This window comes from Globicephala melas, chromosome 13 (genome assembly GCF_963455315.2).
Source record: "Globicephala melas chromosome 13, mGloMel1.2, whole genome shotgun sequence".
Lineage (NCBI taxonomy): Eukaryota > Metazoa > Chordata > Mammalia > Artiodactyla > Delphinidae > Globicephala > Globicephala melas.
In genome coordinates this window covers 404,468-415,464 of record NC_083326.1, presented here as the reverse complement: position 1 = coordinate 415,464, position 10,997 = coordinate 404,468, and positions in this window count along the sequence as shown.

Here is a 10,997-nt window from a genome sequence, read left to right as displayed (position 1 = left end):
CTCATGTTTCAGCAGAAACTCTGCATGCCAGAAGGGAGTGGCAGGATATATTTAAAGTGATGAAAGGAAAATACTACAACAAATATTACTCTACCCAGCAAGGATCTCATTCAGATTAGACAGAGAACTCCAAGCTTTTCAGACAAGCAAAACTAAGAGAATTCAGCACCACAAAACCAGCATCACAGCAAACGCTAAAGGAACCTTTCTAGGCAGGAAACACAAGACAAGAAAAGACACACAAGAACAAACCCCCCAAAATTAAGACAATTGTAACAGAAACATACATATTGATAATTACCTTGAATGTAAGTGGATTAAATGCTCCAAACAAAAGACACAGACAGGCTGAATGGACACAAAAACAACACCCGTATATATGCTGTCTACAAGAGACCAACTTCTGTCCTAGGGACACATACAGACTGAAAGTGAAGGGAAAATGACATTCCATGCAAATGGAAATCAAAAGAAAGCTTGAGTTGCAATATTTATATCAGATAACATGGACAACCTGGAAGAAATGGACAAATTCTTGGAAAGGTACAACTTTCCACAAATGAACCAAGAAGAATTGAAAATATAAACAGACCAATCACAAGTACTGAAATTGAAACTGTAATTAAAATTTTTCCAACAATCAAAGGTCCAGAATCAGATAGCTTCAGAGGTGAATTCTATCAAACATTTAGAGAAGAGCTAAAACCTAGTCTTCTCAAAGTCTTCCAAAAAATTGCAGAGGGAGTAATACTCCCAAACTCTTTCTATGAGACCACCATCACTCAATACCAAAACCAGACAAAGATCCTAAAATAAAAGAAAATTACAGGCCAGTATCACACAAAAATCCTCGACAAAATACTAGCAAACAGAATCTAACAATACATTAAAAGGATCATACTCTATGATCTAGTGGGATTAATCCCAGAGTTGCAAGGATTCTTCAATATATGAAAATCAATAAATGTGATTCACAATATTAACAAATTGTAGGATAAAAAACATATGATCATCTCAATATACACAGAAAAAGCTTTTGAAAAAATTCAACACTGATTTATGATAAAAACTCTCTAGAAAGTGGGCACAGAGGGAACCTACCTCAACTTAATAAAAGCCATATACAACAAATATCATTCTCAATGGTGAAAGACTGAAAGCATTTCCTCCACGATCAGGACAAGTCAAGGATGTCCATTCTCACCACTCTTATTCAACATAGTTTTGGAAGTCCTAACCATGGCAATTACAGAAGAAAAAGAAAGAAAATGAATACAAATTTGAAAGGAAGAAGTGAAACTGTCACTGTTTGCAGATGACATGATACTATACATAGAGAATCCTAAAGATGCCACCATAAAACTAATAGAGCTAATCAACGAATCTGGTAAAGTTGCATGATACAAAATTAATGCACAGAAATCTCTTGAATTCCTATACAGTAACAATGAAATATCAGAAAGAGAAATTAAGGAAACAATCCCATTTACCATCACAACAAAAAGAATAAAGTATCTAGGAATAAACTTAACTAAGGAGGCAAGAGGCCTATATGCAGAAGACTATAAGAGGCTGATGAACGAGATCAAAAATGATAGAAACAGATGGAGAGATATACCATATTCTTGGATTGGAAAAATCAATGTTGTGAAAAATGACTATACTACCACAGATCCAATGTGCAACCATAGATCCAATGTAATCCCTGTCAAATGTTCAATGACATTTTTCACAGGATTAGAACAAAATAATTTACACTTTGTATGGAAACACAAAAGGCCCTAAATAGCCAAAGCAATCTTGAGAAAGAAAAAGTGGAGGATCAGGCACCCTGACTTCAGGCTGTACTACAAATCTACAGTAATCAAGACAGTATTGTACTGGCACAAAAACAGATATATAGATCAATGGCACATGATAGAAAGCCCAGAGATAAACCCACATGCCTATGGTCACCTAATCTATGACAAAGAAGGCAAGAATATAAAATGGAGAAAAGACAACTTCTTCGATAAATTGTGGTGGGAAAACTGCACACCTACATGTATAAGAATGAACACTACCTAACACCATACACTAAAATAAACTCAAAATGGATTAAAGACCTAAATGTAATGCCAGATACTGTAAAACTCTTTGAGGAAAACAGTAAAAGCACTCTTTGATGTAAATCACAGCAAATTTTTTTTTTTTTTTTTTTTTTTTTTTTTTTTTGCGGTACGCAGACCTCTCACTGTTGTGGCCTCTCCCATTGCAGAGCACAGGCTCCGGACACACAGGCTCAGCAGCCATGGCTCATGGGCCCAGCCGCTCCGTGGCATGTGGGATCCTCCCGGACTGGGGCATGAACCCATGTCCTCTGCATCGGCAGGTGGATTCTCAACCACTGTGCCACCAGGGAAGCCCACAAAATATTTTTGGACCCATGTCCTAAACTAATGAAAATAAAAAACAAAACAAGCAAATGGGACCTAATGAAACTTAGAAGTTTTGCACTGCAAACAAACCATAAACAAGACGAAAAGACAACCCTTAGAATGGGAGAAAAATTTTGCAAATGAAACAACGAACAATGGATTAGTCTCCAAAATATACAAGCAGCACATGTAGCTCAATATCAAAAAAACAAACAACCCAATCAAGAAGAGGGCAGAAGACCTAAACAGAGATTTCTCCAAAAAAGACATTCTGATAGCCAAGAGGCACAGGAAAAGATGCTCAACATCACTAATTATTACAGAAATGCACATCAAAACTACAATGAGGTATCACTTCACACCGGTCTACCAACAATAAAGGCTGGAGAGGGTGTGGAGGAAAGGAACCCTCTTGTACTGTTGTTCCACCTCTTGTACTGTTGGTGGAAATGTAAATTGATGCAGTCACTATGGGGGAACATTATGGAGGTTCTTTAAAAAACTAAAAATGGAACTACCATATGACCCAGCAATCCCACTACTGGGCACACAGCCAGAGAAAACCATAACTCAAAAAGTTACGTGTACCCCAATGTTCATTGCAGCACTATTTACAATAGCCACACATGGAAACAACCTAAATGTCTATCAACAGATGAATGGATAAATAAGATGTGGTACATATATATAATGGAATATTACTCAGCCATAAAAAGAATGAAATGGGATCATTGTAAAGATGTGGATGGAGCTAGGATTTGTCATACATAGTGAAGTAAGTCAGAAAAAAAAAACAAATATTGTGTGCTAACGCATATACATGAAATCTAGAAAAATGGTAGAGATGAACATATTTTCAGGGCAGGAATAGAGACACCGATGTAGAGAATTGTTGTGTGGACACAGTGGGGACATGGGATGAATTGGGAAATTAGGACTGACATATTTACACTACCATGTGTAAAATAGACAGCTAGTGGGAACCTGCTGTATAGCACAGGGAGCTCAGCTTGGTGTTCTGTGATGACCTGGACAGGTTGGATGAGAGAGGAGGGAGTTCCAAGTGGGAGAGGATATAGGTGCACATATAGCTGACTCACTTTATTGTACAGCAGAACCTAACACGAATCTGTAAAGAAATTATACTCAATAAAAAATAATAATAATAAAATATGGAACTGTGAAATTGATAGGGCATAAGAGTTGATTTATAGCATATAGGTTAAACATCAGCTATGAGTTCAGTCCACCTAAACTTACTTGTGTCAATGAAAAAGTCAGGAAATTATGCATACTTATTCTCACTTTCCTAAGTCCTCCCTTGTTCTCTGGGTCCTTGTTTCAACATTTTGTATTTCAAATGAGGAATCAGTTCTTCCACAGCCATTCCTGTTTTTTAATGTTATTCATTAATGAGGTAATTTTATGCTATTGAGACAAATAAATTTACTAATAGGGTAATGCATTAGAGCTGAGTTAAATTCACTGGAGTGTCTACAGATTCAATGCAATCCCTATCAAAGTACCACTGGCATATCTCACAGAACTAGAACAAAAAACTTCACAATTTGTATGGAAACACAAAAGACCCCAAATAGCCAAAGCAATCTTGAGAACGAAAAATGGAGCTGGAGGAATAAGGCTTCCTGATTTCAGACTATACTACAAAACTACAGTAATCAAGACAGTATGGTACTCACACAAAAACAGAAATATAGATCAAGGGAACAGGACAGAAAGCCCAGAGATGAACCCACACACATATGGTCACCTTATCTTTGATAAAGGCAGCAAGAATATACAGTGGAGAAAAGACAGCCTTTTCAGTAAATGGTGCTGGGAAAACTGGACAGGTACATGCAAAAGTATAAAATTAGAACACTCCCTAACACCATACACAAAAATAAACTCAAAATGGATTAAAGACTTAAATGTAAGGCCAGACACTATCAAACTCTTAGAGAAAAACATGGCAGAACACTCTATGACATAAATCATTGCAAGATCCTTTTTGATCCACCTCCTAGAGAAATGGAAATAAAAACAAAAATAAACAAATGGGACCTAATGAAATCTAAAAGCTTTTGCACAGCAAAGGAAGCCATAAACAAGACCAAAAGACAACACTCAAAATGGGAGAAAATATTTGCAAATGAAGCAACTGACAAAGGATTAATCTCCAAGATTTACAAGCAGCTCATGTAGCTCAATAACAGAAAAACAAACAACCCAATCCACAAATGGGCAGAAGACCTAAATAGACATTTCTCCAAAGAAGATATACAGATTGCCAACAAACATATGAAAGAATGCTCAACATCATTAATCATTAGAGAAATGCAAATCAAAACTACAATGAGATATTATCTCACACCAGTTAGATTGGCCATCATCAAAAAATTTAGAAACAATAAATGCTGGAGAGGGTTTGGAGAAAAGGGAACACTCTTACACTGTTGGTGGGAATGTGAATTGGTACAGTCACTATGGAGAACAGTATGGAGGTTCCTTAAAAACTACAAATAGAACTACCATACGACCCAGCAATCCCACTACTGGGCATGTACCCTGAGAAAAACATAATTCAAAAAGAATCATGTACCAAAATGTTCATTGCAGCTCTATTTACAATAGCAAGGACATGGAAGCAACCTAGGTGTCCATCAACAGATGAATGGATAAAGTAGATGTGGCACATATATACAATGAAATATTACTCAGCCATAAAAAGAAACGAAATTTAGCTATTTGTAGTGAGGTGGATGGACCTAGGGTCTGTCATACAGAGTGAAGTAAGTCAGTAAGAGAAAAACAATACCGTATGCTAACACATATATATGGAATCTAAGAAAAAAAGAAAAGGTCATGAAGAACCTAAGGGTAGGACGGGAATAAAGACACAGACCTACTAGAGAATGGACTTGAGGATATGGGGAGGGGGAAGGGTAAGCTGTGACAAAGTGAGAGAGTGGCATGGACATATATACACTACCAAACATAAAATAGGTAGCTAGTGGGAAGCAGCTGCATAGCACAGGGAGATCAGCTGGGTGATTTGTGACCACCTAGAGGGGTGGGATAGGGAGGGTTGGAGGGAGGTAGATGCAAGAGGGAAGAGGTATGGGAACATATGTATTTGTATAACTGATTCACTTTGTTATAAAGCAGAAACTAACACACCATTGTAAAGCAATTATACTGCAATAAAGATGTTAAAAAGAAATCTCTGGAGCGTTTCCAACTGTTTTTTTTTTTTGTCCATCTCCCAGTCAAATATAGGAATGGGCTTCCAATGTCTATTAAGTTATAATTTCCATTTCTACATAGAAAATGGAACTACGGTTCAGATAAAAGCACTCTGTTTTGAGCTGGCAACTGACTACTATGTAATTATCATTGCTATTCTTTATTAACTGCCCATATTTGCTTTATGTGGTGATATGTTGATAGAAGTAACCTCAGTCTTGTTGCTATGGTGACAGTAACCGTAGCTGAGAAGAGTTTGTTTGTGGTAAACAAATTCAGGCATATGCTTGAAGCCTGGTGGAACAGTTTTCCTGCTTCTCTTACACTGCTTTCCTTGCATAAAATTAAAGAACCCCAACTAAAAAAACCCACAGCCTGGATTTGAAATGGAAAAATGAGAACCAGTCCTGAGATTATAATTTTCTCTGTGTGTGAGACTATACTGATGTGTATGTCAATGTTCATAAGACAGGGTCTCTTCTGCTGGAGGGTGTTCCCTGTGGGACAGTTTCAGAGAAATGGACCTGAGAGTGAGAGAATGCCTCACACCTCAGGGGACTGTTGGCATAAATAGCAAAGCTGGGGCAACCCATTATCATAATTACAAAAATTGTTTCTCTCTTTTTCTTCCTAAATCCTCTCTGCTACAGCTGCCTGACTGTTTAAATGTTAGAGAGAGAATTCCTTCCAGAAAATACACTCATAAACATTTAAGTCCGTCACACTTAACCCCACTTCTTAAATTTTTGGATTCTATGAAAGTGAACCACCATTTGAAGGAGAATAGCTCTCATGTGAATTAGAGCTATTATGTTTGTGGTTTGTCTGGTTTCAATGACCTAAGACACTCCCCATCTGTCAGTCCCTGTACCTTCAACCTACCTCCTCAAGCGTTTGCTCTCCAACCCAAAAACTGATGTCTACAGTTAAAACACCAAAACTTTTCTCCCCACTCTTCTCCTTTCAAGGAAGACTTTGATGGCTCAACTAATAATGGAAATTTGAAAAACCTTAAGATATTATCCGTTATTTGTGCCCAGTAGTGTGCATGAATTAGAGATCTTTTCCAAGTACAAAACAATAGAGACAGAAAGTAGATTACCCAATTGCATATGTAAATCTTTCAATAGAGAGCAGAAGGACCACTGGCCTGAAATACCAAGAACCACTTTTTTATACTTAGTAATAGTTTCTGAGGACTAGTAGAATCCTGATGTGCTTGCTTGGATTTTTTGCCTCTTTTTAATAAAAGAGCTTGCTGACACCTAGCTTTCAGGTTCCATGGTCCTCCAGTAACTAGCTCTACTAAAAGGTTGGGTTTTAACATAACAATATAAGGAGACGATTTTCAATCTCTCAACTACAATTAAAGTTCCTGCTAAATATTTTCATGTTTTAACCTTCTATTCATATGTTTGTTTCATAGGCCCATACTGAGATTAGAGTGCCATGGGGTTTGATGTAGCTCATTAATTCATGTCCTCCAATTAGGATTCTGGGGGTAGGAGTGGGGTGAGCAGTACAGGCCAATGTTAAAGTGATTTCTCTCCTAAGAACATTAATCAACATACTACTGGATGGTGTGGGATTTTTTAAAATAATTTACATGTATAAGGTAGTGAAAACAAAAAACAAGTATTTCTTGATAAAGAACTCTGAAATTATAAAAGTGATAACAATAATAAATAAAAGAGAATAGTTTTACAATTTAAAAGAAAATTTTCTGTTTCATACAATCAAAATGTGTTGAAGGGCTTCCCTGGTGGTGTAGTGGTTGAGAGTCCGCCTGCCGATGCAGGGGACACGGGTTTGTGCCCCGGTCCGGGAAGATCCCACATGCCGTGGAGCAGCTAGGCCTGTGAGCCACGGCTGCTGAGCCTGCGCGTCCGGAGCCTGTGCTCTGCAACGGGAGAGGCCACAACAGTGAGAGGCCAGCATACTGCAAAAAAAAAAAAAAAAATGTGTCGAAGGCATGAAGCTGAATAAGAAAGATGACTCAAATGGACTTGGTGATGCAGCTTCCCACTCTCAGACTTGGTGTATTTTTAGTTCCTTAGTGTCTTATTTAAAATTTTTGATTGATTCATTGATTGATTTTTAATTTTAGCTGGGATCGTCTTAAAATTTATTTCATTGAAATATAGTTGATCCACAATGTTGTGTTAATTTCTGCTGTACAGGAAAATATTTTGTTTATATACATACATATATATATATATACACACATATGTATATATATATTATTTTTCATATACTTTTCCATTATGGTTTATTACAGGATATTGAATATATTTCACTGTGCTATACAGTAGGACCTTGTTGTTTACCTATTCTATATATAATGTTTGCATCTGCTAATCCCAAACTCCCAATTCATGCCTTCCCCACCCCCCTCCCTCTTGGCAACCACAAATCTGTTCTCTATATCTGTGAGTCTGTTTCTGTTTCATATATAAGTTCATTTGTGTCATATTTTAGCTTCCACAATAAGTGATATAATATGGTATATGTTTTACTCTTCTGACTTACTTCACTTGGTATGATAATCTAAGGTCTATACATGTTGCTGCAAATGGAATTATTTTATTCTCTTTATGGATGAGTAGTATTCCATTGCATGTATATACCACATCTTCTTTATCCATTCATCTGTTGGTGGACATTTAGGTAGTTTTCATGTCTTGGCTATTGTAAACACTGCTGCTATGAAAATAGAAGTGCATGTATCTTTTCAAATTATACTTTTCTCCATATATATGCCCAGGAGTGGGATTGCTGACTAATATGGCAACTCTATTTTTAGTTTTTTGAGGAAACTCCAACAGTGTGGGAAGTTTCCCTTATCTCCACACTCTCTCCAGCATTTGTTATGTGTAGACTTTTTAATGATGGCCATTCCAATTGGTGTGAGGTGGTAACTAACTGTAGTTTTGATTTACATTTCTCTAATAATTAGTGATGATGAGCATTTTATCATATGCTTAATGGCCATCTGTATGTCTTCTTTGGAGAAACGTCTGTTTAGGTCTTCTTCCCATTTCTTGATTGGGTTTTGGGGTGTTTTTTTGTTATTGAGTCATATGAGTTGTTTGTATATTTTGGAAATTGTAAGTCCTTGTCAGTCTTATCATTTGCAAATATTTTCTCCCAGTTCATAGGTTATCTTTTTGTTTTGTTTATGGTTTCTTTTGCTGTGCAAACCTTGTAAATTTGTTTATTTTTGCTTTTATTTCTATTGTCTTGGGAGACTGACCTAAGAAAACATTTGTACAATTTATGTCAGAGAATGCTTTGCCTATGTTCTGTTCTAGGAGTTTTACAATGTCATGCCATTTTGAGTTTATTTTTGTCTACTGTGTGAAGGTGTGTTCTAACTTCATTGATTTACATGTGGCTGTCCACCTTTCCCAACACCACTTGCTGAAGAGACTGTGTTTTCTGCATTGTATATTCTTGCCTCCTCTTTTTTTTTTTTTTTTTTTGGTGGTACGCATACCTCTCACTGCTGTGGCCTCTCCTGTTGCAGAGCACAGGCTCCGGACCCGCAGGCTCAGCAGTCATGGCCCACGGGCCCAGCCACTCTGTGGCACGTGGGATCCTCCCAGACAGGGGGACGAACCTGCATCCCCCACATCGGCAGGCGGACTCTCAACCACTGCACCAGGGAAGCCCTCTTGCCTCCTTCAATGAAGTTTAATTGACCATATGTGTGTGGGTTAATTTCTGGGCTCTCTATTCTGTCCAGCTAATCCATATGTTTATATTTTTGTCAATGCCACACTGTTTTGATTACAGTAGACTTGTAGTATTGTCTGAAGCCTGGGAGGGTTATGCTTCTTGCTTTGTTCCTTTTCTTTGTTCAGGATTGCTTTGGCAATTCTGAGTCTTTTATGGTTCACTATAAATTTTAGGATTATTTATTCTAGTTCTGCAAAAAATGTCAGGGTTAATTTGATAGGAATCATATTAAACCTGTAGATTGATTTGGGTAGTATGATCACTTTGACAATACTGAATCATCTTCAATTTTCTTTATTCATGTTTTATACTTCTCACCATATAAGTCTTTCACCTCCTTGGTCAGGTTTATTACTAAGTATTTTTAATGTGATTTTAAAAGGGATTTATTTTTTGTATTCCATTTCTGATATTTCATTATTAGTGTAAAGAAATGCAACCAACTTCTGTATGTTAATACTGTCTCCTGTTACCTTGCTGAATTCATTTATCAATTCTAGTAGTTTTTGTGTGGAGCCTTTAGGATTTCCTACAATACATAGAGTATTACATCATCTGCATATAATGACAATTTTACCTCTTCCCTACCAACTTGAATACAATTTTTTTTGGTGTGATTGCTGTGGCTAGGACTTCCAATACTATGTTGAAGGGAAGTGGTGAGAGTGGGTATCCTTGACTTGTTCCACATTTTAGTGGGAAGTCTTTCCATTTTTCACCATTGAATATTATATTGGCTGTGGGTTTGTCATAAACAGCTTTTATTATGTTGAGATATGTTCCCTCTTTACCTACTTTGGTAAGAGTTTTTTATCATAAATGGATGTTGAATTTTATCAAATGCTTTTTCTACATCTATTGAGATTATTATGTGGTTTTTGTCTTTCGTTGATTTGGTGTATCACACTGATTGATATGCGGGGTTTTTTTGTTTTGTTTGTTTTTTTTGTGTGTGTGGTACACGGACCTCTCACTGTTGTGGCCTCTCCCATTGTGGAGCACAGGCTCCGGACGTGCAGGCTCAGATATCCTGTATCTGGAAATCTGTTTCCTACTTTAGGTTTGGGAATTTTTTCAGTCATAATTTCTTCAAATACAATTCCAGTCTCCTTTTCTCTTTCTTCTCCTTCTGGGATCCCTATTTTCTGTAGATTAGCATGCTTTATATTATCCCATAGGTCTCTTATATTGCTTTCATTTTTTTATTTGTCTTTCTGTTTGCTGTTCTGATTGGGTGGTTTTCATTATTCTAGCTTTCATATCATTATTTATCACTTATTCATTCTTCTGCATTACTCAATCTGATATTTATTGCTTTAAGCTCAGCTTTCATCTTGGCAAATGAGTTTTTTAATTTTTCTTGGTTCCTCTTTATATTTTCTATTTCCTTTTTAAAAGTAATCTGCATTTCTATCCCTAGCCCTTCTTAATTCCTTCAGTATTTTCATTATCTTCTTTGTGAACTCTTTGTCTTTTACACTGAAGAGGTCTGTTTCATTGTTTGTTTATTCAGAGGTATTCTCTTGATCTTTTAATTGGGAGAAGTTCCTCTGCTTCTTCATTCTACTCATATTTCTATCACTCTAAAAGTAAGGA